Source organism: Dermacentor variabilis, chromosome 2 (assembly GCF_050947875.1).
Source record: "Dermacentor variabilis isolate Ectoservices chromosome 2, ASM5094787v1, whole genome shotgun sequence".
NCBI classification, from domain to species: domain Eukaryota; kingdom Metazoa; phylum Arthropoda; class Arachnida; order Ixodida; family Ixodidae; genus Dermacentor; species Dermacentor variabilis.
In genome coordinates this window covers 14,561,072-14,588,211 of record NC_134569.1, presented here as the reverse complement: position 1 = coordinate 14,588,211, position 27,140 = coordinate 14,561,072, and the positions used below count along the sequence as shown (strand labels likewise).

General features: G+C 50.0%; 1 protein-coding gene across 4 annotated transcripts in view; it reads right to left on the bottom strand.

The window, feature by feature from the left end:
• LOC142571392 (putative polypeptide N-acetylgalactosaminyltransferase 9) overlaps window positions 1-27,140 on the bottom strand; it is a 305,969-nt gene that overhangs the window by 167,504 nt on the left and 111,325 nt on the right. Inside the window, exon 1 of one of the 4 annotated variants that reach the window (XM_075679702.1) lies at window positions 20,255-20,380. The exons of the other annotated variants lie outside the window; for them this stretch is intronic. The gene's annotated coding sequence lies outside the window, so the exon portion shown is untranslated. Of the gene's footprint in view, window positions 1-20,254; window positions 20,381-27,140 lie in introns of those variants that run through there. 4 annotated transcript variants of the gene reach the window in all.

Genomic DNA, 27,140 nt, shown 5'->3' with positions numbered 1-27,140 from the left:
ACGTTGTAGAGGACATTCGAAAACGACCGATCGAATTTGTTGTGGTAACATACACGTTGCGTGGTGATTTTTTTTTTTCGCTGTTTAAACAAAGCCCGCGCAATGTGAAATAAAACCACGTGACTACGCTCACGCGCCATCTTATTGCAGCGCTTTCAACCGTGCTTCGAGCGAAAGAACCGTGTGCGCGGACAGTGGCGAAGTGAGCCGCCGCGGCTCTAGGCATCGGCTTCACAATGCGTCAGCACCTTTGACGGCGGCACACGGAAAGGAAACGCCGTCTTCCCTGCTAAGCGATATGCTCGAAGCACGGTTGAGAGGACTCCAACACGATAGCGCATGCGCTCAGTTTTCCTTTTTATTTTGTTTTTGTTATTTTTTCTCCGTCTTTCAATCAAATTTTGCGTTTCTTTCATAACGTTTAACTCCCATTGTGCATGGACAAACTTATCAGAATTTCTTTTTCTTTATTTTAAACCCGGATTTACCAAACACTATCTAGTATAGGGACCCCTTCGATCCACAACCAACTCCGAGTTCTGGGGTCCTAATTGTATAACTCGCATGTCCTGTACTTTTATTCCGAACAATAAAGTGTTCTGTCCTGTTGTGTTCTTTGTGCTTGTGGCTTTTCTTATTATAAATTTATCTGCCTTCATCGGCTTGAATTCCAACGCAATTTGTGCTCTCTCTCTCTCTTTCTCTCTCTCATATATATATATATATATATATATATATATATATATATATATATATAAAGGCAAAATGACTTTGCGAAGATGCGTAATATCGCTGCCAATTGCAGTGGTTCAGTTTGCCCATGCGTCCGTGGCGCAATGGTTTCAATATCGGGCTTCCGTGCTAGAGGTCGCGTATTCGAATCTTGCCGTCGGACAATTTTAATAATGTTTATCTGATTATTTATAATGCAGTAATTTCACGAACACGATCAGTTTGCGGCATGTCAACAAGCCGTCTAAAGACAGAAGGACGAAGTTCAGGCCAACCCACGTACCGAATAACCACCGTTCCTATGCTGGCTGCACCGTCCCGCGCCACAATTCCCTCCACAGAATTGCACGAAACCCTGTATGGTGTTAGCCACCTTCTCGTTAGACGATGCGTCCCACATACCTCGCTGACTGACGGAGGCACACCGACGGCTTTCAGCGCGAGCTTTCAAATATATACAGCCTCGCTCGTATAGCGGCACACAATTTAGAAGACGCGTCCTTTAAGAGGGTTATTGCGAACGACGGATAATCGTCTTTCTGTCCCCGCTCCTCGAGCCATTCGTCACGCGGCCGTCGTCGGAAGAGTCGCGCAACATCTGCCGGAGTCAATTAACGTGAGCGCCCCCCTCCCCCCCCCCATCCCCGCGACCTTTGAACGGCCGCCCATCGCCTCATTTGCACGGCCACGCTGGCGGCGCACGGTCAAAGGAGCTCAGGCCCTAAACACTTTCTTTAAATAATGCCCGCGAAAAAAAAAAAAAAAAGAAAGAGTACGCGGGCTCGACTCGAAGCCCGGCCTCGTCCTTTTGGCGAACCGGTGAATGCCGCCCAGTCAACGGCGATGCGCGCCTCGTGGCCGCGCAGCTGTCGGCGCCTTTCGCGGACCTCGCCGCCTTTGAAGGCCCCCGGAGAATGGGGATAATGCCGCAACAGCGCGAAACGGCCGGGCCGAAGCCACGCATCCCGCCCGGGCGAGGATTAGCGGAGGCACGCGCGCGTAAAGAGCGCCGATGCTGCCCGTCGTGTTCGCGGAGGCGGCTCAAAGCAGGCGCGAAATTGTTATTTGCATCATCGCTGCCGTAAGTGCGGCGATTTTTCCATGCGCTTCGTGCACTGCGCGCGTGACTGCCGTTGACTTGGGAGCAGGACTCGCCGCGAGCCTCCAGACTGAAGAGAAACCGCGTCTTCCCTCTCGGGAGCCTCGAAGGCCATTTCTACCCACCAGCCCCTTTCCTCTTGTTTTTCGTTGGCCCCTTCGCCTGCTTTAGTGTGTTTATTCGCTCGCTTTCGATGTATCAGAAATGACCGTTGTTTCTTTTTCCTTTTCTTTTAACGGAAATGCACTTTTGTTTATGCACGCTATCCACTCCTGTAATATCGCGCAAGGGCTGGAAGTGTGAATAAAGAAATGAAATAAAACATCGATAACGTCAGGCCTTCGCGTTCTCAGCCGTGACGTCACACAAGTGCCCCTCCCCCTCCCCCCCCTGCAGCCAGAACACACGTGAAATGGGGACGGCAAGCCGCGGCCGGCGCTTGTCGCTTCGTGCTTTCGTCATGCTACGCTAATCAGAAGCGACGGCAGGGAGTCCTGCCGATGGTCAAAATATCTTCGATTCGTCAACAGTACCTTGACGTACAATGGATGCATACTTTCGTCGGATTCACACCGTATTCGTGTTCGATTATGGATTCTCCTTGGCTTACAGTGTGAGAGATTGTCGGAGGTGACGCAGGAGATCGTCGACTGCCAATATCCTGCGTAAAAACATAAATTCGCTAATGGACAAGTATGACGTTATGGTGACATCCGCTAACTTCTTTCTTCCGAAAAAGAAGCGATAGATCGTTCTTCAGGTTCTATAAGACAGAAAGTTCATAACGACAGATGGCCAGATACAACTCGTATAATAGACTTCCTGTGTATGGTCAGTGTCCGTAACATAGGGCGCCTACTATCACTAGAAAACATTCTGTATCCTACTATCACTATCACAATCCCGATACGGGGTTGTCGCAAGAGAATGCAGTTGGCGTACTTCGCAACGACGACGTAAACGCTTCGCCATGGCCACTAGTACGCATCCATCACGAGGGTGTCGGGCCTTCAAAGGGCCGCAAAGCACACAAGTGCGACTAATAATCGACGTTCGCGAGCTTCGGCAGCGCCCATCGTGGATCCGCCGGCAATACCAAGAAACACGATAGCTCCCCAAAAGATACCTGCGATTTCGTCGACACACAAACGGGCTGCGTGCCATCGATCTTTATTTAAGTTTGTTTAAACGTCAACACCTACACACAGTGATGCTGCGGACAGCGGACAAAATGCCTCAAGGTAGGGCTTGACTGCGTCCGCGAGGCTAGGCCGATCTCGGAGGCCACGGCGCCGTCGTTCCGCGCGACGGTTTCCACTGGCGGTGGCCCGGCAGGAGCCCGAAGAGCCTCCCTCGGCCGCCCTGCCAGCGGCAGAGAGACTCTGCACGTGCCGGAACCGGACCGCACGTTCCCGAACGCAAATGACGCGTGCCGGTCGCACTCGGAGGGGAGGCTGGGAACGAAACGTGCCACCGCGGGTGCTGCTACACACGGCGTCACCATCGACGTATGCGGTTGTGGCACGGAAGCAGTGCGGCGTGAAATAATCGAGTGGTGCGAAAAAAAAGAAAAGAACCGGGCGGCAGGCGCGCCGTCGCGCACTACACCAGACGGGCGACAGGACGAAGCGAGCGGCGGCGGCGGAAGCTGGCTGGCGCGCGCCGACCTCGATGTCCACACAACGGCGCCGCGAGCCGTGCCGCGCTGCCGAACCGCGGCACGGCGCAGTTCCGGGAAACGGGCGCTCGGTGCACGGCGGCGAAAGTGCCTGGCTGCAAGAGCGCGGGCCGCAGCGCCATCCGCGACGGCGGCGGCGCGGGTCACCGGGACGAGGACGGCACCGCCGCGCGATCCATGGCGGCAAGGACGCCGCCGCCTCCTCGTTCTGACCGAACGCGCGGGAAAACCAGCGCGGCCGCCCTGACCTCTCGGCACCCCGCGCAACCTTACGAGCGTATGCAAAGTTGTGGGCACGCGCGCGCGGCTAGTCACGAGCCGAGCGGACGAACCCGTTCCGACGCGCGCCGCGCGCAAAAGAAGCGCGTCCTCGGCCGCCGCTAGGAAGGTCGCCCCCGCGTGCGCATCCACGGTCGGGCCGGTGATCATTTTTCGTCGTGTACGGCCGCTCTAGAAATCAATGCGGCAAGCCGGGCAGCGCTCCCTCACTGACGATGCGTGGTTGCCTCGACGCGCAGACGACGCCCTTCGTATTTGCGCGCCCCGGCGTCGTTTGGCGAGTTAGTCCCCTAGCACATAAGTTTTGCTACTTTAAGCACATACGACTTGGCTTTCGCAAACAAGTTACCTCACCGCATAAATATTATCCTAGGCACTGCCATTCGTGCCAGGGCAGCCTAGGCCACGACTTCGAGCAATTCCCCCCCTGTCCCGCATAGGAGAAAATTAGCATTGCCACTCAAGGTTGCAACTCTAATGGCCGCCATTTTCTACGTTGGGACGGCGACAGTGGCTGCTATCGCGGAGGTTCCTGCTTTCCTGCTTCCCCACAAGCCCTCCACGGCAAGCAGGCAACGCATCGCAGCGCCAGCGGCGGAATGCGACGCCCAGAGGCGACTACCCTAGCGCGGCTGCATCAGGGGCGCCATCCACAGAGACGCTTTCCTCGGCTTGTCCGGGATGCATCCCCTCCGAGGCGATTATCTTCGTGGACGGCGGTGAAACCACCGGCCAAGTCCATTAGTGGGTCAGCTGACGCTCGCCTCTCGGAGGAATGCCTTTCACCGGGGCACGACCTCCCGCCCGAAGCGCCTCCTCAACCACCAGAGGAGCACGCACGTCTTGGCCGCGCGAGTTCGTCAAGAGCGGCATTGTTCAGAAGGCTCCGTTCGGCCAGGGCTGCTGCGCTGTGGCACGCCTATTGATACGGCGAGCCGGTCCTACTGGTTCGAAAGGTCCTTTTGTTCTTCGACTGCAGACACTTATCACATGGCAACGTATCCGGTGGCAAGCAGGGTTGTTGTACGGAACATTCTTCTGTGGAAGAGGCTCGTTGCTGGTGCATAGGATGAAACGCCGCATCAACAGAGCTCGTGTGAAATGGCTGGTTTGATTACTGCCGTAACGCGCATGCCGTAAGACAAAAACACTACGCAGAGTCAGTGGCATACCAACTATTCCTAGAGATATTTCTATATATATAGTTCATCCTGACGAAGGCCGTGCCACGGCCGAAATGTTAAACCATTAAACATGCAAGTTTCGTAAGTGTGCCCCTTCGTTTCTTCAACTACCTATGCATCAGACCTACGAAATAGCCTGGAAAGGCTTCTGTCCGTTATATCTATATTTAACCGACAGGGACCTATCTATCAATCGCAGATGGTGAACCATGGACGTCTGAAAAATGATCTGAATTGGCATTTACCTCATGCAACTATACAATATCTAAATATGACGCAGAGACAAGAGGCAATCAGTGCCCCACAGTGGTCCCGGATCCCGCCCAGTAGCAGCAGTACAGCACACATAAAAATGCACATTTGCTACAAAGAATTTGAATAATTCAACAAAGAATTGTACTTGCTGTTTAAGCCTACAGTATAAATGTATCGCTAGTTTAGGTAATAGCATCGACGAGGTTATACGCAACGACGTACAATCAACATAACTTACTTGCAATATTCACACACACACACACACACACACACACACACACACACACACACACACACACACACACACACACACACACACACACACACACACACACACACACACACACACACACACACACACACAAAATTGAATCGCCATCCCGGCCCTGCTACAGAGGATGTCCAGCGAATCTGTTGAGAACCACAATGCTAAGGGGGCTACTCAATGATTTATTGCTTTTATTACACACCCTCCCTTCAATTTAATTTCCGCTAAGTCTGATATCTGTTGAGTTCTTCCAGGGCCGCGGGATAAATTCTTTGTTCGCAAAACACATTTGTAAAGCTGCAGATAGCTTACATGCATAATTTACTACAAATGCCCCCCTATCTTTGAAGTCTACCTACATATTGCCCATTAAGTGCCCTTTCTTTTCGCCAAATATGAACAAAATGTCTTGTTTAGTTCACCGAGGACATCGCTGAATATAAGACTGAACGTGTTATGATGCCTGAAGATAGGGAACGAAAAATGACAGCTCATTAATTATTTGCAACGCGCCTAAATGGACCAGGAGCGACTTGCACGAGCATTTAATAATGAAAATAATGACGAATTTAAGAACACATTTTTAATGTTCCATAGAAACTGCCTAGTCTGCACAAGAACGCATTCCTAAATCCGTTATTATTTTCATTATTAAATGTTCGTGTAAGCCACCCCAGGAACGTAAAATTTTTGTCTCGCATTGCAGTTACCATGTCTCCCTCCCCTTTCCATAAAATATAAACCTGTTGTAAACTGCAGCTATATCGGGACACTAAGAAGCATAGCTGGTAGCGGCCATATCACGCGCTCTAACACTTTAATACTAAATTTTCTTTACAAATACTGTGTTTGATCCAACCGCATTTAACTTCGCACAGAGAGTTTCCATAGTGTACCACCAATTTTCATTAAATTTGGTCTTGGTGGCTTTTATAGTTCTGCCAGGGCGGCAGGCTCAATTCTTGCGCGCTCGCTAGACACGCTCAAAGGCTCTGGAGTGCTTGCACACGTAATTTATTACCCAATTACCCATCTGTTTCGAACTTCACCTCCCCATCACCCATTAACATGTCCTTACAGTCACCAAACATGACAAAGCCGCCTTTATAGTTCAGTGAGGACACCAGGCGTGAAATAATATATCACGCATGAAAAAGTGAGAAGAAGAAGATGGGGGGTTCAGTAATTATTCATAATGCTTCTAAATAAGGCAGAAAGGTTAAAAATACGCGACACATTGCACTTACAATGCTGCCTAATCCTTCAAAGTATAAAATATCTGAAACACAGAGTTCTCTTGGGACATCGGGAAACTTAGCTAATAGCAATAGCGGAATACTTTCTAAAACTAGCTTGCAAATTTTTTTTTAACGCTGTATTTGATCAACACGTCTTTATTATCGCATACAAACTTGGCGTATTGTTCCCCTCATGTTCGCAAAATTTCGCCTCGTAATTATGCCGGCGCAGCCGTGTAAGTCTTACACCACTCGTAAAACAGACTAATAACGCTATGGACCACTCGCTCACGTATTCCACTGCAAAATGCGCATTTCACCCGGCCATTTGTAATATTGCTTACACCTTGTGCCTACCATGCCCCTAATTTTCTCTAGATATAAACAAGATGCCTTGTTTAGCTCGCTGAGGACACCGGGGGAGCAAACTATATATACGAATCTTGTAGTATCCCCTTCAGTGACGACGTACACGTTTGTGAACGCGACTTATTTTTGCCATTATTGTGCAGTGGTTGCAAGGAATAGAGAATGAACATTAAGCTTTGAGTAAATTGAACATTCTGCTCTCTTAAAGTGCACCCATTTCACTTCTGAGTGAAATGCATCGCGACCGCTTTCGTGAAGGCGCTACCGCCTTTGACGGGACGTTTGAAGTGGGGCGTTTCGGTGCTGATCGCGAAGCATTGTTTCTTCCCTTGTAATGCTTGTGCCTAATAATTAACCTGTACATGCAATTCGAGTGGGTGATTCAATATATTTAATGACGAAACGTAGCATGACTGACTGCACAGCAAATGGACATTTAATCAGTATGTAATTATGGTGGGTAACTATAAAATGCACAGAGTCATTCTCACACCTTGACTTGCTTTCTATATGGAGTCTCCAGCACCTTGGGATAAAATTATGTAGACTTCACACATTTATCGACAGTCGATCATAATTTGGATAAAGCGACCAGTCAGTTACTGTTTTCCGAGTACAATAGAAACTTACACAGTGCAAATTTTCAGTACAGATCACCAAAGAGTGGCCCTCATTTTTTCAAAATACGAAATATCTGCTGTATTTGCTCCTTTCGGGAAACAATAGTGTAGCTCTTATCTAGAATCATCCTGAAAATGAAATCGTCAGACGGAAGTGACACATACATTAGAAAAAATTCAAGTCGGTGTTCTATTGGTATTGAAATGGATTGCGAGTTCGACCAAGGTCATCTTCACGAGCATATGCACGATAAGTTGTCATTGCACAATGAAATTCGACAGTTATACCTGTTAGAGGTTTGATTAGATTTCTGATGGTGATAAGATGCTGAGACTGCAACACTGCAATAGAAAGAGATTAAATAGTTCCAGCATTTGATAATCCAATAATTTCAGGCAGTAAGGCACACCAGTTGTTGGGCGCGGCTAATTGTAATACTTTATCTGGATCTCGCGGTCACTATATAGCGCATTAAATGTAACAAGGTGATAGTGTTTTAGAATACGGATATCGCGGTACCAAAAAACTGGGCATGATGCAAGTTGCGCAAGCTGGCAGTTCCTTCGTGCGGGAACTGCCCAGCGCCAGGGTCCGCCACGCGAGCGTGTGTGGGGAATCCTGTGCGTCGTCCTCTACTGGGCGCCCCGAGAAGGCACAAAAGACAATCGTCGTTGTCCAAGCAGGGATATGCGTAGAAAAGGAAAGCCTTACTTATGTGGTCACTCTACCAAGAAAAAAAGAATTAGCTTCAGCTGTAGTTTTAACGGACTTTCCAGCGTGCAGCCGAACGTGCCTGTGCCCGCTTTCAAGAATGCGTGTGCAAGGGGGGTGGGGGGAGCAAATGACATACGTTGACCCCCCCCCACTTTTGATTGCTCCCCCCACGCGGTAGATACGCCTATGCACAGAGTCGTGTTTCTTGTATACTCGTATGTCTCTTGTCCTGGACTGCACAGTGAACGAACTACATCGCTCTTCGTGCATGTTTCTTCCATGGGAAGAAAACCTTCCGCGGCCTAAGTGGCCATATCAGTTCAATTTTATATTAGTGAGACTCTCTCTCTTGCAAGATTTATTTCGATTTTTATCTTGCTTCTCTGGATATGTAACCCTATTTATATACGCCGCTGTTATCGTTTTGACATACGCGGCCAAGAAATTCACACAAATTACTGCTCTTCACATAACGTTCTCTAACTCGTTTCAGAACATGAAATATGTTTAACCTGCTGCGTCGGGTCAACCAGGTCGCGCTCCCCCAACAAGAATATTGATTAGACCCACTTCATGTGATTCCCAATGAAGAAACTGCACGCAAATGAAAGTGGTTATGCCGTATACCGGGAGTCCCAGTTAACTTGGACGAAGATTTTAAGGAAACCCAAGAGCGCTTGCTAAATTGTGCTGACTGCATAGTAGCCGTAGTCGTGTGTACTTAGAGCCAGTATTCTTTTCATCACGAAGTATTAATTAATCAATTGATATCAACAGCATTTCATCATCACGAAGTATTAATTAATTTTATTTACTGACCTTATTAATTATTGCTTGAATCGCAAACATATCAATCACAACATTGTACGGCACCTCAAATAACCTCCGAATCAAGCATTTGCGTCGTGCTCGGCTTTGCCTCGTTCGTTTTCCCGAGAAAAAAAAAAAGCGCGCGGAACATCAAAAATGCGAAATAGATACGAGCTCGAGCTCCCCTACTCGAGCGCTGCCAAGCGAATAGCCACGGACACACGGCTTTACTAGCGGCGGCAGCTCCGTATGGGGCTTGTTGCGTACTCCAGGGTAGCGTAGCGTACTGCTGCCGAGAAGTAGCGACGCCTGCCTATTGAAGCTCGACCGACATTACTTATTGGGTAGCGTGGCGTTGTCGGCAGGCTGCAGGCATCCGGTAGATCATGGCGACCAAGCAGGGGCGAGACGATTTGCTAGTGCGAAACTTGCACTGTTTATTCAAAGGCAGTTGAAAGAAAATAAGAAAAGCATGAAGTATGAAGTCTCAGATAAGAAGTATATCAAAGTACATTTCGGAGCCCCTTAAATAACTCTCTACAAGTGTGGGCGGGATCTTTCTACCATCGATGACACGTGACAGCCACGGAGAGAGGGTCCCTCCTCCTGCAATACCAAACACGATAAGGAGAGGTCGGTCCTCTCAGCGACGAATCCGGTCGGGTGAACGACCCCTCCGGTGCACGTGGGCTCCGGTGCAGGGAAGGTCGGGTGAATGACCCCTCAGGTGCACGTGGGCTCTTGTTCAGGGAAGGTCGGGTGAATGACCTGTCGCCACGTGGTGTCAGACGCCAACCTTAACAGGCTTCACGAACGGTCGCAGCATCATGAGAGCACGACGCTGGCTCACTGATTAACGTACAGCGGAGACGGAAGGGGGCGGGGGGATTTCTAAGCCGAGAAACCGTGACGGCGCACATGGGACTAATTTTGCGCACCCATTATGCTCTGTGGATAGGCGCGCTCGGAACGTGTGTCCCTTTTGTTCCCTTCAGCAACAGAAACAAACCATGTGCAGGCTATGTCCATCTAATCCGTTTTGACGGATCTGCACGGCCAGCATATGTTGTTGATTACCTAAATAATTTTTGCTTGACGTGTCAGTGCGTAGATAATAACGGGAGATCTCAAGTGTACCACGCCAGTGACCTGCTCTTCAAGAAAGCAGCCATGCCCTTCACGAATGATTAGCAGGCTAAATTGACCCCGGCTCTGGGGGCGGCGCACGGCGACAAGGGGAAGGCAGCCAAGCTATTCCGGATGTGGCATTGTGGAGGACGCGCTAGTCCGTCCAAAATACTTAGATCGTACAAAGTCCGTTGCGAGACGGGTAGCTTCACAAGAAAGCGACACAGGGCTGCGACGGCAGTTCAAGAAGCGGAAACGCATGTTTTGACATTCTTTGCTGCTAGCCCTCACAGTAGTGTGTGCGATGCCAGTGCGGAGGCCGGAACCTCAAGGTTATCAGTGTGGAGGATTTCAAAGAACGGTCGCATGCACCCGTGTACCACATACATCTTCATCAAAAACTAGATCGAGATTTTGAAAACAGACTTGACTTTGCCAATTAGATTTTCGCGAAATGTGAAGAAGAAACGGACTTTCTGACTCGCGCGCTTTCGACGGATGAGACTGATTTCTCCAGAAACGCACAAGTTAACCTTCACAACGCGCACTACTGGAGTGATAGCAATCCCCATTGGCTGGCACAAACACGACACCAATACCAGTGGTCGTTCAATGTGTGGTGCGGTATTTTGATGGCAACTTCATCGGACCCATCTTGTTTGACAACACACTAACGACGCAACGCTACGTCAACGACATCCTCGAGGGCCCCGTGAACGACGTCTGTCGCAACGTTCCACATGCGCACCTTCGCAACATCTGATTTCAACACGACGGTGCTCCTGCGCATAGCAGTAGTCAACCTCGAGCGTGGTTCGACAAGCTTTTTCTTGAACAGCGAATTGGTCGGCACGGACCTGTATCCTGACCTGCAAGGTCGCCGGACATGACACCGCTGGACTTTTTGTGGGGCTACGTGAAAGATCGCGTGTATAGCAGCGAAACTATCACACTGGACGCCCTATAAAGGCAAAAATAAGCAGAGTCTGGCGCGAGATTCAAACGTCGTTGGCCAAAACTGCAACACCACAGGTGTTGGAAAGAAGCAAGTACTGTATTGCTTCAGACGGTGACGTGTCTGAACACGTGCTATAAGTGACAGTGGAAAATAACCACTCAAGACCGTAAAACGTGACTGTTTAACGCACCTTCATGATGTCACCCTCTCCTTACATAAAAAAAAAAAGCTTGCGACAAAGATAGAAATAGGTAAAAAAACTGCTTTGTTTTGCCTCTTTTCCGGAGTTAAAGAGACAAAGGGTAAATGGCTAAACCAGTTGTACCTCTGGATGTTTCTTTTGTGGGCGGCTGAGACGCCTTAGGTGCATTTGGTTTATTTTTTATTAATATAAACTCCTGAGTAGCTTTTTTCTGTCCTTCTGAGACCTGCCTTTCTATTTTCGTGCTCTTTTGCGCACTGTATATTTTTTTTTTTACATTGGTTGAATTCCTTTTGCAGCTTTGTTTCATGATACGCGAAGGCTAAAACTATCCCGAGTGCCTCATGACCGAGCACAACATTCTTCCGTCCGCAGATGCTGACGCTTATCGCACCACGCTAGTTAGGTCGCGAAACCTCTCGAGCCATCTTACATGACGATACCTTGTGCGATGCGGCGATAAACAAACGCAGTCGTATATCATTCAAGAATTGCTTGCTTGGAGGCGCTCGAGTAGCGGCGTGCGCGCGCGCATCTATTTCATATTTCGCGTACTTCGCGGGCTCTTGTTTTTCTTCTTGGAAAAAAACAGCCAGGCACACTTCAGCACGAAATAAATGCTTGATTCGGAGGTTATTTAAGGTGCCCTACAATTTCGTAATTGACATGTTTGCGATTAAATAAATAATTAAAAGGTTCACTAAATAAAAAAGCAATTAATTAATACTTCGCGATAAAAAATACTGGCTGTAAGTACACACGACTGCTGCTACTATGAAGTCGGTACGATTTCTCTAGAGCTCGTCGTTTTTTTTTGTTTTTTTTTTAAATCTTGGTCTGTGGGGATGCGCGACTCTCACGCATCCCCTGATATGTTGTTTTCCCGCACGGCTCGCGTGGCCTGGCGCCCGCGGCGGTCGGAGTGGTAGAAGCGCGGTGCGAGAGATGGCGCGAGTGTCGCGCCGCTGCGCGGTTACTTGGGTTCGGGGAAGACAAGGCGCCCTCTCTTTGGGACGGGACAGCAAGCGGGACGGACGTGCCGTGCCGCGCGTGCGCCGACCCATGCTTCTGCGAGACCGTGTCGCGTGGCCGCCTTCGAACGCGCCACCGTTGGCGTGACCGTACACGCGAACGACCAGGCGTTGGGATCCAGCATGGGGCGAACATATTCGCTCGCTATGCGGTCGCGGTGAGTCGGACTTCTAGATTTGTCGCGCGCCCATCGGTATGTTTTGTGGATAGCAACTCGGCTAGCAGGCATTGATCTATGAAAGGTGCAATAAATGCCCTTGTGATTGTTTGCACTACTGTGTTGTCGTTCCTTTGTCCCAAGAGTACGGAGGAGAATCCCACAGGTCCAAGTTAACTGGGACACCCGGTATACCTTGAATGGCTGTTTCGTTACTCAACCAAGAGCCCAGAGTATCCGACATTACGCGGTGGCCGAACCTACGAGACACCATGTTAATACTGCAAGTCTCATATATATATATATATATATATATATATATATATATATGCTATCCGCCACAGGCATCTTATAAGCATTTGGTGCATATAGAAGTATATGCGCCCTGGATACTAGAACGAGCGTACACGTAGGAAGTTTGATAGCCGATTTCCACGCACTCACGCTATCTCGCCCCAGCAGCCACCTCGGCATGCTAGGAAACTACAAAAAATACAAGAGGGAAATGTGGCGGTATTGTCTACAGGAGCTGGAAGTAGTCAGCATGGGATATGATGGGTACAGTAGTACATGTATTTGCCAGTCAACTTCGTACTTCTGGCTTCAAATGGCTTCGTGATTTTGCAATGTGATCATCCTTCAACAAAATATTGTGTTACAGATGCAACAGCTTGCAATCATTATGCAGGTGCGCAAAAATCACGCTGCCTACGTACGTAAAGAGGAATATTGTTCGGAGGATAAAGCACAATAAATTACGCCACAGGAGGTCTGAAGCCACAGACACGACAATTATAGCCAAGTCCGCGTGTACTACCCATCACTGTCATGGTAGCAGAAAGATAGCTGCGCAAAGGCTTCCTCCAGTTATTTCTGTAGGAAACTACGGCGTCAAGTGTACGGCTTCTAGCAAAGCGCACGGTGCAGCGGACAGCTGCGCCGGATAAATGTATCAACGGTTAAGATACACCGTGCGCATGCGCGGCAACATGGGCGCGATCTTCCCACGCTTGAAACGCCGTCGTACAAGAAGCCGGCAGCAACGTGACGCGGCACAAAAACCAGAACGTCATGCCGAAAGAGCTTTTAATAGTCGCTGGTCTAGAGAGCTATACGAGGAAGAGATAACGGCTCTCGGAGATCAGTGCATGAGCGGCGTTGCATGCACTTTCCTCGAACGGAGGAGCTTCACGAATACGGGTACACTCGACGAGGCGGACTGCCGCCGTTTGCGTCCACACGTTAACCGGTACGGGAGAAAAAGGAATAAAGAAAGCATTGTCAGGAGTGGAAGCGCTTTCATTCCCGAGAAGTGCTGGCAGGAGGCCGCATCTTCAGCGCACTCTCTCGTCTCGGGCGTCGAGTCTTTTACGCGTAACGAATGGCCGCATTCACCACGTGGTATATATACTGCGCAAGAGTAACGACGCCCCGCAAAAAGAAAGAAAGAAACGGGCGCATCAAGAGCGTGCTGTAGTATAGCGCACGCAGGGCGCGTGCAACCCACCCCGCAAAAGCAAGAAATGAAAACATGCAAGCAGCACGTCGGCGCGGCCGTTCTTTCTCGGCGTTTGTGCCGCGTTGTTGTTCGCAGTGACGCAGCTTCGCGTGGAACTCGCAACAAGCGCGGTGAACAGACGGCAGAAAGAAGGAAGGCGCGTTGGAAAAGACGAGCTCCCAAGAACAAAGGGCTTCGCGAAAAGCGCAGAAAGCTAAGACAAACAAAAAACGTATACGGAGGGAAGAAGAGGAACACTTCCGAGCACAGGGAACACGCGGGCAAAAAAAAAAAAAAAATGTTGAAAAGGTGGGTGCACGAGAAGGCACCGCCAGTGCGAAACAACGCTGGGCGAACGGGTGCGCGACAGAATGTGGCAGAAAGGAGACGGCTTTCGAAGCTATCCAGCGACATATCGAACGAGGGGAACGACACAAGAACAACACTTCGTGTGGAGTCCCTAGGGAGCCCTGTTTCGTGACAGACAAATTGTCGGTTTAACCCACTTTTCTTCCTTCTCATCGTTTCTTTCCGCGCTCGTTCCGGCCGACAAGGCTGTCTCATCGCCGGAGCACGAGCGAACGTGTCCCGTTCCCGCGCGCCGAAGCCATTCTCTCTGCGGCGATGCGCGCGTCACTGTCACCACCATCCGACCGCATGACTCGGTGTTCGGCGCGTACACAGCGCGGGTAATAGGAAGGACTTTCACTTCTTTCTTTCTTTCTTTCTTTCTTTCTTTCTTTCTTTTCTTTCTTTTCATCGTCGGCTTCGCGAACGATCGAGACGTCTACGTCGACGAGGATGGCGGACTCAAGGAGCATGTTTCCGAGGGAGAAAGCTGCTGGCACTACGCGGTCGACTAACGCCACGACAGCTGAATAGCGACCACACCGCATGACGGATAAAGCGACGAAACGACGCGAGCGTCCGGGGAATTCTCTGCGGGCAGCCTCGTAGGTGCTGCACGGCAGAAGCATCCTGGTATTGCATCGCGCCGACAACACACCGTCTTTCCCGTCCACCGCTCTTCCGCTCCCTGTCACGGCTGGCAATCGTGTCTGACAACACACACGACTTGTAGAGTATGGATGCGTGGCTCTTCTGCTTGCGATTCCCGCAAGCGAATCTCGAGACTGCGTGTATATATTGCCGTATAATACGGCACGCTGCCAAGAATCCCGTCTGCCGCGACTGCAATGAGGCATGTAAGCACGAGGGTGTGACACCGTCCTCTGTTGTTGTTGTTCTTTTTTCTCTCTTTTTTATTACTGTTATTGCACACGAGATAGGCGAAGTAGCCACAGAGCTGATTTGTGCTAGCGACGAAGTAAACTGTGCCTGCAGGTCAACATCCGTGGCCTGCCCACTTTGGTCTGCAATAACCGCCGAGTGGTTTTCGAAGAAAAGGGCGGCTTTTCTTTTTTCTTTCTGCTCATAAGGCGAGAACATGGAGAATTAAGAGTATACGTGAACGACGTGTTCTAATACTCTGCTAAGGTCAAGCGTGAGAACACAATTATAACATCGTCACGCTATATCAAGCACATGACGTCACAATCTAGTGATTGCGACGTCATAGTCTGCCAACTTCACTCGAAGGGGGAAAGCTTCGCGCTTTCTCTCGTCTCTCTCTCGTCTGCACCATGCAGCAGATGGTCAAGCCCTCCTGACCCGCCTACGGTCCCGGCCAGAGTCACACATGGGACGGCTGTGTGGCCTCTATGAGGAAGTCATAGGGGGCACGACAGCAAACGCCGTACAGCCTCGCCCACCACAGCGACCACCAGTCCCTATCTCGACGGAGCTGTCCAAATGTCTCGAAGAACCGTTCCCCAACATGTGCCTATACAGCAGACGGCAGCCTCTCTCCTCCAAGAGAGACTTGGCGACCACCTACACATCTTCGTCGATGGATCCGTGATGCCGGAGACGGGCTCATCCACTGCAGCCTGCGTTGCACCGGCCCTACAAAAGAGCAAGCTGTGCCGTCTCCCGGGACATGCAAGCTCTACCGCAGCAGAGCTAGCAGGACTCCACCTTGCTGTGAACCTACTGGCAGAGGAGCTGCCAGCGACTCCGGCAGCCATCTTCTGCGACTCCAAGGCGGCACTGCCCTGCCTGCAGAGCCCTGACAGGGCTAGCCTTGGGGTTGCGCTGCTCTCTTCAAGACTGACGGCCCTTCAGGACGCAGGATGCTCGCTACCCCTGCACTGGCTACAGGCGCACGTGGGGATGCCGGGCAATGAAGAGGCAGACATTCTCGCAAAGAGTGCCCACCACTCAAGCGTTTCCCTCAGCCCTGCTGTAACGGCCATAGACTTATCAAGACACAGGCTGCGCCAGCACGTCATCGCCTGTCACGTTGGAGCTCGGCCTCCTACTTAAGAGGTAACTTTATCTCAGGTGATCCTATCTAAATACATGTAGAAAGAGAATTCGTTTGTCTTGGCAACCACTGCACCAAATTTGACGAGATTTGTTGCATTTAAAAGAAAAACATAAATTCTAGTGGCTGTTGGTTTCGATTTTTCATTTAGGATCTCACTTCTTTATTAAAGATTGACCAAAATCGCAAATTTTCAGAAAACGATACTATCAAGTTTAAAACTCGGTAACTCAACAACGATAAATTATATCACAATTCTGTGAATTGCATATCACAGTACATCTACATCGGGCAAAATTGATATGTTACACATGAACCTAAAAAAAAGTATTATGGAAATACGGCTTTTGCACAACCCTTGTACATAATGTAACCAATTCACGTAAGATACAAATTGACATATCGAATTCTTCCGCTTTGAATGGTCTATAAATGGATGCCGTTTACAGAACCGCAATATCTATTCTTGATGCAGAGCTACTAATTTGTAAACTTCGTGCTTCTATTTTTACGAACTTTCGAATTTTTCAAAATATTTAAAACAAAGTTCTGACCCTAAATCAAAATTCCGCGTCCAACAGGCACTATAACTTAACTTCCTCTCTCAAATGCAACGGATTTCATTAAAGCGATCCAGGGGTTATCTCAGTAAAGCGTTTCTGCGTTTTACATGTATTTGAATAGGCGCATCGGAGTTGGGCCCGAGCTAAAGCTTCCTCTTAAATAATTTGTCTAGGGATCAAATGCATGAATAATAACTGCATTGCCATTGCCAAAGATGCTGCAAACGAATTCTTGAACGCTACGCAATGTCAATACAGGTAAAATATTTATTTTTTCATAAAAGAATATACTCGTCTGTGCCAAAAATTGTGCCCAAAATAACTGATATCAATGCCTCCATATTTTTGTCTATTTAATAGCTAAAGAAAATATCATATGAACTTTAGAACTATATCAGTTCGAAATCAGCAAAGCAGTGCATGCCGCTGATATGAAAAATGTAACGGCCATGAAATGAACAAGTTGAAGACGAATATGTTAATGAAACTTTGTCATTCAAGATCCTTAGTTACATTCTTGTACATTTGCAACGGCCCGTGAAAAATCTCAATGACGCTGTCATTTGTTCCAATGTATTACGCAGGAGCAGCTGTCAGCGGTCATGTATCGTAATTGCACCGAAAGTATAGTCGCAGCAGAGAGCACGTATAAAAAGCATGAGTTCTGCAAAATATACGAGGGCAAGTCAAATGAAAATGGGCCAATGCGAATATATGACAAACGGGGTACTTTATTTAAAAGTAGCCTTGATAAGTATTTAGACATTTGTCCCATTGACTAACGAGTCGCGTGATTCCCGTCTCACAAAGCTCCTTGGGCTGCCGCTCCAAAAAGTCTGCAACCGACTCTTTCACGTCATCGTCTGACACGAATCTGGTTCCCTTGAGCTGTTTTTTCGGTTGCCGCAAGATGTCGAAGTCGCAAGGCGACAGGTCTGAGATGTATGGTGAATGTTGCAGTGTTTCCGCTTGAACTTTACCAGTTTTCTATTAACCACATCAGCGACGTGGGGACGGGCATTGTCGTGGAACAAGATGACCCCATTCGTCAATTTTCCACGTAGTTTGTTCTTGATTGCGACACGCAGCTGGTACAGCGTTTCGCAATATCGGAAACAACTGATAGTCTCTCTAGATTTAGCAAATTCTATCAGTAATGGCTCCTGACGAGCGAAAAAAAAAAGTCAACGACACCATTCCGGCGGAAATGACAGCCTTTGCTTCCTTTGGCGGTGGTGAATTCAAATGCTTCCACTAAACTCTGCCGTCGTGTTTCAGGCTCGTAGTAGTGACATGATGGTTCGTCCCCGATCACAATTGTATATAAGAAATCGTCACCCTCATTGTGATACCGGATCGGACGAGTAAAGGCAGCGCCGAACTTCTCCCTCTTCTGGCGGTGGTTCAAAATCTTGGGCATCCCATTGCGCACACAAGAGCCGATAATCGAGAGGTTCATGAATTATGGCGTGAACCGAACCGTGACTGATGTTCACACGCTCTGCCAGTTCATCGATGCTTGTCCCCCGTTCTTGCCTCATCAGCTCATCAACCTTCGCAATTTTGTTAGCGGTGATTGCACGATGGCTTTGGCCCGGTCTCGGATCGTCTTTGCAACTTTCACGTCCTTCTTTGAACCGTTTGAGCGCTTCACATTGGCCAATGAAATGCAATGTTCAATGTACACGGCAGCCATACGGCGACTAATTTCTTTTTGGGAAGCACCTTCAGCTGTCAAAAACCTCACGGCGTCACGCTGCTCCACTTCTATAGCATCCATTACGTCACGCAACTATGTTCAACCAAGTGTATGGGAGCATTAAAGAACATTCATCCTCACCTCTGCATGTCAGTTTTGTAAATGAGAGATGCCTGTGTGCTACGCGCGTGCCTGGCAGATAATGGACCTAGCCATTATTGCGCGGGGTGGGTAGGCTCACTTTCATTTGACTCGCCCTCATACATCAGAAATGCGAAGATACAATAGAATATACAGATGCGAAGATACAGCTTGATAAAGGGCAGTAAAGTGTCTCTGGAAACAAAGTTCACTGCACGTATACACAAAATCTCGCAACAAGATATTTAAATATATGTATAAGTCTCCAATAAATCTACGTATCTAAGAATAAAGTCACTGTATATAATGTGTCAAACAAGGCAAATAAACATGTGAAATCACAGATTCACAGAATCCTAGATCCCGCCCCCATTCTATCCACTACCCCCCCCTATGTATCCCGCAAGACGGAAGGCGGCGCGCTTGCTCCTTCTTTTCTCCCTTGCGCAAACAAGACTGAGCCACCATCGTCGGCTCATCCCCCCCCCCCCCCCCACGCTTTCACTCGCACATACAGCCGCAATGTTATCGCCCTTGGACTTTATACGAAACATGAGGGCCACGACGACGACAGGAATGCGCCTGAGTGTCCATATAATTTCTATCGAAATAATATAATAAGAGTATCCGGCAACTGAAGCGTCCCATGGCCCATTACTCTGCGCAAAAGAAGTAACAATATCGAACTTTCACCGTGCGACAATTCGCTGCGCCGCAACAATGTTTCTCTTTTTTTTTTTCCTTCTGTGGGGCGGGGGCACCGAAATAAAAAACGCAAAGGAAAGTATGTTGGCCACAATCGAATGCCTACTTTGGGCAACTATTGTGGCTACCAAAGGAATATCGAAGAAAACGCGAGACGCTTGGAACACCGAAAAACATGTGCATACTGCTCGGTATCCTAAACCGGCGAGACAAGACTTTCTGGAGTGGTTGCACTCAAGCCAACGCGGTGCAATCCGTCGAGTCCCCACAGTGATGGCGGCGAGCGACCATTGTTTCTTTTTCTCGTCTGCTAGCCAGAAAGCATCCAAAACTCTGCTAGGCAAAAATGCATTCGGCCAGAGAAAACCGAACGCGCACCGAAGTGCGCCGCGCAGTGGTCAAGGCAATACGTGAAAAATGCATGCGCTCTGGCTGGCTCTGGCAGCCTGTGAGTAGCGAGTACAAAAAAATTGAAGAGGCTCAATGTGTCCTCTCAAATAAAAGTCAAAGTTGAAGAAATAAATAAGAACGTAGTTACCTTCGCTGGCTTTAGTGTCTTGACATGGATGCTTTGGCGCAGGTGAAAAAAAAGAAATGTTGGTATTTTTTTATGTGACATGACGGCGCGAATAAACCACCACAACGCTTGGTCTCATGGGACCTCGCTGCGTGCATTGTCAACTTGTCTGATAGTGTGTTGATTTGGCTTGTCTCGTATGTTCCGATGGAAGACTTTAGAAAAGTCAATGCACCTTTGGCGTCAAATATTTACAGGAACATTCAACCCACAAAGTTCAGCAGTTGAAAATCGAAAGCACACGTTTGGAAATGCCAGTGCACCTTTCGAATCAAAAGTTTATGAGAACTTTATACCCATAAAGTTTGGGAATTGACATCCACGTGCTCCGTAGATTCCGCGGCCTCCGCGAGATGCCGCGGCGAGCCCGTTCGCTATCAAAACGCCCTTGAAACTTTGTGCTCGGATGGGGCTGCTTGCGTTATGTGACTCCCGGTGCATGGGCGTTGCCACGAAACCAAGCCCGAGTTCGCAATTTTAGCGCTGAGATGTCTTTTCGAGCGTGAAAAAAAAAAAAAACATTCTAGAGAAAATCCAGAATGATTTCCGGCGCCGGGGGCTGCTTTGGTCGGCGGTGCATGGACAGCAGGAAAGAATTAAGGGGGGGGGGGAGCGCTGAAGCCCCATAAGCCCCCCCGGCTACGCCCCTGCTCGAGCCCCCTGTACCGCCACAACCTAGCTTCTGCCGGGCCACCTGCCGTGGTCTACCACCAGCTCACCCCTTCGGTCGAAGCCACTGTGCCCTCTCGGCCGGTCTGCTATGTAGCTGCCACGGCGACACCTGTACATTTCCCCTTCCTACCTTCCATCTCCTTTACTCCCATCGCGCCATCCCCGCTGGTGCTGAGCCGTGCTCTCGCAAGGGTTGCAGAAGATAGTGCCAGCTTTCCTCCTTTCCCCCCGCAAGAACCACATCTCAATGGCTATCGGGTGACTATGCACTGGGTTGTGCAATGTGGATCGAAAGCTCACGCAAGCGGGCCTTTCTCGGCACTTAGTAAGTACATACGAAGCGTGTTCGCAGAGAACGATCGGTGTTGCCGCAGACAAACTGGCAGACCCTGCTAGAGCAGCCAACCCCCGCCTTCGCGGCAGTGTGCTCGATGAGTACACACGCGCGCCCCTATACAACGACGACTGACACATGCAAACTGAATCAAGGATCACGAACTCGCCGCAACGTACTCTGCTATAAAATGAGGAAAAGCTCCTGTTTATATATACATGTATTTTCGCGCCAACATAGTGGCGGCTGGCCTGTCGCATATGCTTGCGGGTTTGACGCGAGTGAAAGCGCGAGCTGGAGTCCGCACGTCCGTAGCATTGTCGAAAGCACGCGTCCCGACTCGGTTGTGTACGCGCACACGAAAAGGTGCGCGTACGTGGGCGAACAAGCCCGCGCACAAGAGGCACGGCCACACCTGGGCCGAACGCACTGGCGCGGTCATGAGAAACAAGTGTCGACATTAGGCTGTTTCACATGGCGCGATTGGGGGCGAAAAAAATCGTTCTGCCGCGCACGTCGCAGAGCGATTTTCGCTCACAGCTTTCACATGCGTTTGCGGCAGCGCCATATCCGTCGCAGCGATGCGCAAGGTTGCCTCCTGCTCACAAAGTATTCAAGCCTGCATCGTTAAATAAGAACAACATGGAAATTAGTCAAATATTCGAATTTTCCTATTTTTATTCGATAATAGAATAGGTACACCATTTTTAACGTTTAAAAGCGTTGAGACTTTACGACAGCTTGCAGATACGGTCAGTGAGGCGCTGCACAACATCGCAAGTATGAGCGTGCGGCCTGCGCGGCGTCGGTGGGGTGGTTCCGTTTAGAACACTCTAGTTTCGTTGTTACTACGGAAGCCGCAACTTTTTTTTCCTGGATGAGTGTTTGCTTTTGCAGAAGAACAAACTACTGTTGAGTGTGCATGTATATAAGCAGCTGGCGCGATTTGTAAGGATGAAGAGGTTGACGACGGCGGCGATCAAGTGGGTACGTGCCTTATGTTGAAGCGGCGTCCTTCTCCCGATCTGGATAGCGTGCAGCTTCTCCTTTCAGTAAGCGAAAGAAACAAAAATTTATGAAGCTACTAAGCCGCAAATGGTGGCGGGTACACCCTAAACACAGCTAGAACTGACGCGCGACATTACTCCACAGAGCTACCAACGCGCGGTGAAACACACATTGCCCCTCCAACATCGCGCCGATCGCTGCGACTGAGCGACATGGCATCCCGAGAGCGGCGCACCAAATTCTCAAACAGATCCCGCAAAATACATCAAACACACCTCCCCGTACCCACTTACTCTGGACCCCTGGTCATACCTCGTTGCCGGGCAACGAACGCGCACATGCGGTTGCCCGAGAAATTTCCCTCCGGGCGGCTCGGCATGGTGAGGCGAATAGTTCAGAGTGGGGGGATCCCTTGCTCCGTTACAAAGACATACTCCGTCATTATACACGCATTCGTCGCACCCACGCCGCATCACCGCCGTCCTTCTCGCGGGAGGAAACAATGGCATTACGCCAGTTACAAACCGCAACTTTTCCAAATCTTGTCTTTCTCAATAAATTCTACCCACACTGTTATGCAGATCGTTACCCTGGCTGTGGCAGCTCGCCCACAATCTTCCACGTCACGATTGAGTGCACTGCAAACCTCTTTCCTCCCTTGCCAACTCTTCTTTACCCCCTACGCAACAAAGAGCTGTGGGACGATGCCTTCCGCGACGGACCTCCCCAGGTCCTCCGAGCTGTGATACAACGGGCTCGAAACATCGCCGGAATCATCTTAGGGACCCTGGACTGAGGGTTCCTCCCATACTGCTGTCGCCGTTCAAATATTAATAATAAAGATGTTTTGCTCTCTCTCTCTCTCTGCAGCCGGTACAGTCACCGGGAGGCAGCCCGGTCGTGTAGCGCGGACAACGAGAAGCGACAAATCGCCGTCCCCAGCCAGCAGCGGCGGCGCCACGAGAGGTGCGCGGTCGGAGCCCGCGTCGGCGCGGATCGCGCCTCGAAAACGACGGCGGGGACGCTCCAGCGCCGACCAGGAGGAAGGCATCGAAGGCGCAGGCTGGGTACAGCGCTCGAGCGCGTACCCTTCGACGACGTGCTCCAGTTGGAATATTCGCAGAAATATGATCACAAGGAGAGGTACAGGTGTACGGAAGAAAGAGATACGAGGGACCGTACGTCTCAAAAGAGATTCTGACAGATCGCATGCGTAAGAAACGCAACGCAAAACTTCGAACAGGCTTCGAATGAATTCAGACGCCCACAGCGAGCGCTCGGAGAAGAAGCGACCATCGAGATAAAAGAAGAAACAAAGCGGCTGCTGCTGCGCCAGACCAAGTTCTCAAAAGTGACACTGCGCGGGTTTTGATTTATCAGCATCGAGTTGGAGACGACGTCCAATCGAAAGGCGCCGGGAGTCCTGCAGGTGCGTCGAGCAAGCAGGCAGCAGCGAGTGTTCCGCGCACGCAGGCTGCGAGAGGCGCCGCGCTGTTGGCCATCCCCGCGTTCGCAGGCGCGTGACAGATTAATCGCCCGGCAATCAAACTGCGCGACACGCCGGGACCGTCGAGTGCCGGCGGCTGCCGCTGCAACGCGCGTGTATATGTACCTGCACGCACGCACACCGACATGTGCTTTATGGGCGGATGCGGGGACTGCGGCGCGTCACCGACGTTTATGAGGAACGCCGCCCTTCCAACCTGCCCTGCTCTCCAACAAGTACGCGCATCCCCCTCTTGGGCTTTCGTCCGTATACTTCCTTCGACATATCGTCGTTTGCCCCCCTTGTACTTCTCGTTCTTTCTTTTTGTGTTTCTTCTTACCTCCACCTCATTTTATATATGGCATAACTCAATCTCGAACACGGCAGCTCCTGAACGAGCTCCAGTGCGGGTTTTGCCTAACTTTATACCGTACGTACAGGCGCCGATAAAAGTGGTATACTCCACGCAGTCCACGCAGCGGGAGCCGGAGCAACGGCAAACTGCATCGCAACGCCATCTACAGGCAGCATCTGGGATCATGTATGCCGATAATAAAGGGCGCCCATTGGCTGTCTCGATCCCAGATGCCGCCTGTAGATGACGTCACAATGCAGTGTGCCGTTAATGTGCCGCTGCTCCGGCTCCCGCTGCGTGGACTGCGTGGAGTATACCACTTTTGTCGGGGCCTGTACGTACGGTAAAGCCTTAATTATAGGCATAACATGGAGCGTTTCCTTTTCTTTACTTCAGACTTTCGCTCGTGCCTTTCTTTGAATGTTGTCTGCTTTTCATTCAAGAACACCGCAGGAAGAACAAACAGAATTAAAATCTTAGTCGCCGATATCTCAGCGATCGACGAGCCCTGGATTTCGCGACGAAAACATGATTATGGGGTTTTACGTGCCAAAACTACGATCTCATTATGAGGCGCCCCGGAGCGCGGGACTGCGGATTAATTTTGACCAGCTGGGGTTTTTTATACTTGTGTACACACGGGTGTTCTTGTATTTCGCCCCCATCGAAATTCGTCCGCCGTGGCCGGGCTTTCATCTCACTACCTCGCGCTTAGCAGCGCAACACCAAAGACGCGACGAAAACAGAACCAAACCGGTCGCTCCCTGAAGCTGTCCAGTTGAAAGCATACACAGTGACGCTCAACGTGCTCCGCGCGCATATATCCCGATCGGTAAACGCAAGGAGGGAGGAGACGTGCTTTCTGTAATCAGGAGCTGTTGTGCGTGTTCTCCAAATGGCTGCTGTATTGTTTCCCATTTTGGTGCTAACAGTGCAGTAAGACGGGGACACGAGACGAGAAGACGACAGCACGAGCTCGAGTGACGAACCATGCCCCATATTCGAGAAGCCTTCGAGCAAGGCGGTGTCCAGCGCCTCTCTCGAGTCCCTTCACAGCTCTGTGTACACGATTTCAATAGTGCCGTGCACAGTACCGTAACACAATACATGCAGTCGTTTGTCGATACGACAAAACTTGGCTATCGTGAATTAAGTCGCGTTTCAACGGCGCACGAATCTTTACTGCGGACATACAGCCGCGTAGACCGGCTCGCTGCAACCAATTTGTGCGCAGCTAGGAGTCGGAAAGAATTGGTCGGGTTTCACGCTGGTGCATTGATCTTGCAATGCCGCGTGCAACAACGGAAAATTACGCATATTGCGATATCCTATACACTGGCAAAGTCATAATAAGTACGAAAGATCACTACAAACACGCACGTCTTTCTTTCTTTTCGTTTTTCTTTACAGCATGCCGCACGGCAAGCACAGTAATTAATCTTCAAGAGGGGCCTTCGTCCTGATAGGATTTGATAGTGATGATGACTATGATGGTGGTGGTGTGATTATATGATGAGCCGCTGCAGCAGGAGGACGACGGCAATGAAGAAGACGACAATGATGCTGCTGCTGATGATGATGCCCCTCCTTCCCCCCCCCCCCCCCTCCTACAGACTCGAGCGAGGCCGAGCGCGTCACACGAAAATCTTTCGCTCACATTGTCGTGCACTGCAGATTGGCCGAGCAGGCCTGACGACTCGGACGTCTGTATTAACCGAAAGCGGGGATTGCATTGACAGCACAAGACGGCTATGCGCCTAACAAAACACTATCAGAAACAACTAAGAAAGGAAGAAGGAAAAAAAATAGAAACGTTGCGATTCAAGCTCCGACGCGCGGGTTAGCAACGAAAATCGCGGGCCCGAGTGATGCACTATACAGCTTCGCCCGAAGGCGCGCTAAACGCGCGGGAAGACAACGATGCAAAGAAAGTCAGCCCGCACACAAGCGGCAGGCAACAGACCGTCGCGCGAACCACAGCCGCGCGCTCTCTCGAAGCGATCGAAACGCGCAAAACACGTTCCCACGGAGGGCAGGCCGCGGCCGGCGCAGCATTGGTCATTCATGGAAGATTCGGACAAGAAGAGCCGCAGCGCGATGAGAGAGGGAGGCACGCCTACGTTTCGCAGGGACCACGAACGCCTCGGAGACCCAAGCGATATACGCTAAATACGCTGTACCGCGAACGACACTGCGTTCACAGCTGCAGAGCTGCTGCTAAATGAAGCGCGAATCGATAAACCGCTCTTCAGGACGACGAGAAACTCGCGCCTGCACTAAAAGCGCGCTCCACCCGATCGTGGCTGTGCAACACAGAAAGGACGGCAGAGGGAGGGGATGAAAGAAGGAAACGCTCGGAGCACAACGGGAATATCTGCGAGGAGCCGCCTATCCTGCGTCGATCCAAGTTTCCTTTCCCCGAACGATATCGCACGCGCCGCGCGGACGTTCCTGGAGTTTAAAAGCCGCTTGATGGGAGACATCGATCACGCTGCGCGCATCCATCATTCCCGTCGAAGGCGCCACCGAGCGAGCGGACTTAATAAAACCGACGTATATACGCCCACAAAAGAAAAACGTAAAGAAAAAAAAAGGGGGGGGGGGGCGGGGGAATGAATTTCACAAGCACGCCGTATCCGTTTCTGTCATGTGCGAAGGACAAAAAATGGGGAAAGTGCAGCTGACGAGGGAAAGATTGAATTCACGCACAAACAATGTAGGTCATATTGATTTTCTTTTTCTTTGTTATTTTTATTGCTGATATTTTTTTAACAGCTAGTGACAAGCGCTTTTCGCGGAGAGAGTCGGGAAATTGTGTTTCGAGGGTTCTCAAATGTTTGCACGTACTTGAAATGTCCTCTGAGCAGGCAATGATTGGCTTTTTACTATTTTCTTTTTGCTTCTTTTATCGGTATAGTTGAACTGAACTTGTCGCTGCTTCGGCCAGCGAAGCAAACTCGCACGTTCGTTCCTGCATAGTATAAGGCAATAG